This window comes from Rutidosis leptorrhynchoides, chromosome 3 (genome assembly GCF_046630445.1).
Source record: "Rutidosis leptorrhynchoides isolate AG116_Rl617_1_P2 chromosome 3, CSIRO_AGI_Rlap_v1, whole genome shotgun sequence".
Lineage (NCBI taxonomy): Eukaryota > Viridiplantae > Streptophyta > Magnoliopsida > Asterales > Asteraceae > Rutidosis > Rutidosis leptorrhynchoides.
Genome location: NC_092335.1, coordinates 357482614 through 357488212, shown reverse-complemented (window position 1 = coordinate 357488212; position 5599 = coordinate 357482614).

Below are 5599 nucleotides of genomic sequence, written 5' to 3'. Positions count from 1 at the left end.
AACAGTGGCGAATGGGGTCTTTTGGATCACGATAGCAGCATCAGATACAGGCTGCAACAATAGTCGAAATATGGGGCTGTTTTGGATGATTTAAGGTCGACTAAAGTAGCTGTGGTGGAGGCGGTTTAGTGACGAGTTTTGTGGTCGAAACACAGTAGGAAAATAGCATCAACAATGGTTGACTTATAGTCGCAGACCGAGCAGAGGTAGCAACAGATGCAGCTGCTAATTTGATGGTGTTTCAAGTCGACTGCAGCAGCAGGTTTAAAGGGCCGTTGGATGTCGACTAAGAAGAGAGAACGGCTAAAAAATATGTCGACTAAAAAGGTTGGGCTGCAGGAATTTTAGTCGACCAAAAACAAGTAACAAGGGAAGGATTTTGTGAGTTTATTTGTGATGCAATAAAAGGAAAATCATGAGCCTTTTATAGATGAGTTTTGGAAGTCCTAATCCCATTAGAATAGCTTAGGAATCAAGGACACTAATTAGATTTAAACTAGGATTAGTAGCTTAGGGACCAAGTTTAATATTTTTTTTAACCGTATTATTATTTATTTATTTATAATATATACATTTTTTATTTATTTTCGGTACTCTTTATTCATATGTATATTTTATATATATATATATATATATATATATATATATATATAGGCTGCAACAATAGTCAAAATATGGGGCTGTTTTGGATGATTTAAGGTCGACTAAAGTAGCTGTGGTGGAGGCGGTTTAGTGACGAGTTTTGTGGTCGAAACACAGCAGGAAAATAGCATCAACAATGGTTGACTTATAGCCGCAGACCGAGCAGAGGTAGCAGCAGATGCAGCTGCTAATTCGATGGTGTTTCAAGTCGACTGCAGCAGCAGGTTTAAAGGGCCGTTGGATGTCGACTAAGAAGAGAGAACGGCTGAAAAATATGTCAACTAAAAAGGTTGGGCTGCAGGAATTTTAGTCGACCAAAAACAAGTAACAAGGGAAGGATTTTGTGAGTTTATTTGTGATGCAATAAAAGGAAAATCATGAGCCTTTTATAGATGAGTTTTGGAAGTCCTAATCCCATTAGAATAGCTTAGGAATCAAGGACACTAATTAGATTTAAACTAGGATTAGTAGCTTAGGGACCAAGTTTAATATTTTTTTTAACCGTATTATTATTTATTTATTTATAATATATACATTTTTTATTTATTTTCGGTACTCTGTATTCATATGTATATATGTATATATATATATATATATATATATATATATATATATATATATATATATATATATATATATATATATATATATATATGTGTGTGTGTGTGTGTGTGTGTGTATATGTATATATTTTAGGTTACATCTTATATAAAAACACTTTTTATAACATTAATAATAATAATAGTTATTAGGGTTTGGGTTTAATATTTAATATTAAATGGTTTTAGTATTTAATATATATAAGGTTAGGTTTAGGGTTTTATGTAATATTAAGGTTTTAATAATAAATACGATCATTTAATGAAAGCATAAATTTTTAGTTCATTGGTCGTAATGGATAACAACCCTAAGTTAATTACTCAGAGGAACAGATGAAAAACCCTAAGGGTATTTTGGTAATTTCAGAACGGAAATGTGTGGGTTGTTATAGTACCTCCCCGTTAATTTAAACTTCGTTCCGAAGTTTCAGTTGAGAAAATATGGGGATGTTTCCGCTTCATTTGGTCTTCACGTTCCCAGGTATACTCGGGGCCTCTACGTGAATTCCAACGGACCTTAACAATAGGAATATTGCCTTGTACAAAGCGATTGAATTTTATGACCCATAGTTTATACAGGTTCTCCTATGTAGTGCATTTTATTATCAATGCGGAGGTCGTTCAAAGGAATAATATGAGTGTCACTTGACTAGGTTTTTTTTTTTTTTCAAAAGGGATCGTGATGTTACAAGCATTTTAGTAAATCAGATACCTGAAATGTGCAATGAACATTACTAAGTTTATTTGAAACCTTGAGCGTTTATGTCGCCATTAGGGCAGGCAATCAGAGAGAAGTACTTGGGGATCACAGCCATGTAGTGTGATGCATGGCTTGTGTTTGTTAGATATGTCACCGACTTCAAATTCTGGAAGATAACCATAGACATGATACCTTTGGTTTTCAAGAAATATCTATTGTGAATAGACGTAACGAGATTCCAGCTGAGGAATCACTAATCAGGCTTATATGCAAAGCAAGCCATGATTACTAAGATGCCCTCAAAATGGTCTTGTGGAAAAGATGTTGTCCAATATATTACAATACATGTGAACTTTGAAATGTCCCGTTCTTATTGATTAAAAACGTTCCATATTAATTGATTTCGTTGCGAGGTTTTGACCTCTATATGAGACGTTTTTCAAAGACTGCATTCATTTTAAAACAAACCATAACCTTTATTTCATCAATAAAGGTTTAAAAAGCTTTACGTAGATTATCAAATAATGATAATCTAAAATATCCTGTTTACACACGACCATTACATAATGGTTTACAATACAAATATGTTACAACAAAATAAGTTTCTTGAATGCAGTTTTTACACAATATCATACAAGCATGGACTCCAAATCTCGTCCTTATTTAAGTATGCGACAGCGGAAGCTCTTAATAATCACCTGAGAATAAACATGCTTAAAACGTCAACAAAAATGTTGGTGAGTTATAGGTTTAACCTATATATATCAAATCATAATAATAGACCACAAGATTTCATATTTCAATACACATCCCATACATAGAGATAAAAATCATTCATATGGTGAACACCTGGTAACCGACATTAACAAGATGCATATATAAGAATATCCCCATCATTCCGGGACACCCTTCGGATATGATATAAATTTCGAAGTACTAAAGCATCCAGTACTTTGGATGGGGTTTGTTAGGCCCAATAGATCTATCTTTAGGATTCGCGTCAATTAGGGTGTCTGTTCCCTAATTCATAGATTACCAGACTTAATAAAAAGGGGCATATTCGATTTCGATAATTCAACCATAGAATGTAGTTTCACGTACTTGTGTCTATTTTGTAAATCATTTATAAAACCTGCATGTATTCTCATCCCAAAAATATTAGATTTTAAAAGTGGGACTATAACTCACTTTCACAGATTTTTACTTCGTCGGGAAGTAAGACTTGGCCACTGGTTGATTCACGAACCTATAACAATATATACATATATATCAAAGTATGTTCAAAATATATTTACAACACTTTTAATATATTTTGATGTTTTAAGTTTATTAAGTCAGCTGTCCTCGTTAGTAACCTACAACTAGTTGTCCACAGTTAGATGTACAGAAATAAATCGATAAATATTATCTTGAATCAATCCACGACCCAGTGTATACGTATCTCAGTATTGATCACAACTCAAACTATATATATTTTGGAATCAACCTCAACCCTGTATAGCTAACTCCAACATTCACATATAGAGTGTCTATGGTTGTTCCGAAATATATATAGATGTGTCGACATGATAGGTCGAAACATTGTATACGTGTCTATGGTATCTCAAGATTACATAATATATAATACAAGTTGATTAAGTTATGGTTGGAATAGATTTGTTACCAATTTTCACGTAGTTAAATTGAGAAAAATTATCCAATCTTGTTTTACCCATAACTTCTTCATTTTAAATCCGTTTTGAGTGAATCAAATTGCTATGGTTTCATATTGAACTCTATTTTATGAATCTAAACAAAAAAGTATAGGTTTCTAGTCGGAAAAATAAGTTACAAGTCGTTTTTGTAAAGGTAGTCATTTCAGTCGAAAGAACGACGTCTAGATGACCATTTTAGAAAACATACTTCCACTTTGAGTTTAACCATAATTTTTGGATATAGTTTCATGTTCATAATAAAAATCATTTTCTCAGAATAACAACTTTTAAATCAAAGTTTATCATAGTTTTTAATTAACTAACCCAAAACAGCCCGCGGTGTTACTACGACGGCGTAAATCCGGTTTTACGGTGTTTTTCGTGTTTCCAGGTTTTAAATCATTAAGTTAGCATATCATATAGATATGGAACATGTGTTTAGTTGATTTTAAAAGTCAAGTTAGAAGGATTAACTTTTGTTTGCGAACAAGTTTAGAATTAACTAAACTATGTTCTAGTGATTACAAGTTTAAAACTTCGAATAAGATAGCTTTATATGTATGAATCGAATGATGTTATGAACATCATTACTACCTTAAGTTCCTTGGATAAACCTACTGGAAAAGAAAAAAATGGATCTAGCTTCAATGGATCCTTGGATGGCTCGAAGTTCTTGAAGCAGAATCATGACACGAAAACAAGTTCAAGTAAGATCATCACTTGAAATAAGATTGTTATAGTTATAGAAATTGAACCAAAGTTTGAATATGATTATTACCTTGTATTAGAATGATAACCTACTGTAAGAAACAAAGATTTCTTGAGGTTGGATGATCACCTTACAAGATTGGAAGTGAGCTAGCAAACTTGAAAGTATTCTTGATTTTATGAAACTAGAACTTTTGGAATTTATGAAGAACACTTAGAACTTGAAGATAGAACTTGAGAGAGATCAATTAGATGAAGAAAATTGAAGAATGAAAGTGTTTGTAGGTGTTTTTGGTCGTTGGTGTATGGATTAGATATAAAGGATATGTTATTTTGTTTTCATGTAAATAAGTCATGAATGATTACTCATATTTTTGTAATTTTATGAGATATTTCATGCTAGTTTCCAAATGATGGTTCCCACATGTGTTAGGTGACTCACATGGGCTGCTAAGAGCTGATCATTGGAGTGTATATACCAATAGTACATACATCTAAAAGCTGTGTATTGTACGAGTACGAATACGGGTGCATACGAGTAGAATTGTTGATGAAACTGAACGAGGATGTAATTGTAAGCATTTTTGTTAAGTAGAAGTATTTTGATAAGTGTCTTGAAGTCTTTCAAAAGTGTATGAATACATATTAAAACACTACATGTATATACATTTTAACTGAGTCGTTAAGTCATCGTTAGTCGTTACATGTAAATGTTGTTTTGAAACCTTTAGGTTAACGATCTTGTTAAATGTTGTTAACCCAATGTTTATAATATCAAAAGAGATTTTAAATTATTATATTATCATGATATTATGATGTACGAATATCTCTTAATATGATATATATACATTAAATGTCGTTACAACGATAAACGTTACATATATGTCTTGTTTCAAAATCATTAAGTTAGTAGTCTTGTTTTTACATATGTAGTTCATTGTTAATATAATTAATGATATGTTTACTTATCATAATATCATGTTAACTATATATATAACCATATATATGTCATCATATAGTTTTTTTACAAGTTTTAACGTTCGTGAATCACCGGTCAACTTGGGTGGTCAATTGTCTATATGAAACCTATTTCAATTAATCAAGTCTTAACAAGTTTGATTGCTTAACATGTTGGAAACATTTAATCATGTAAATATCAATCTCAATTAATATATATAAACATGGAAAAGTTCGGGTCACTACAAACTTATTCTTGGAAGAAATTGTGGAGGCACACTGTTGAATGTAACTTTATG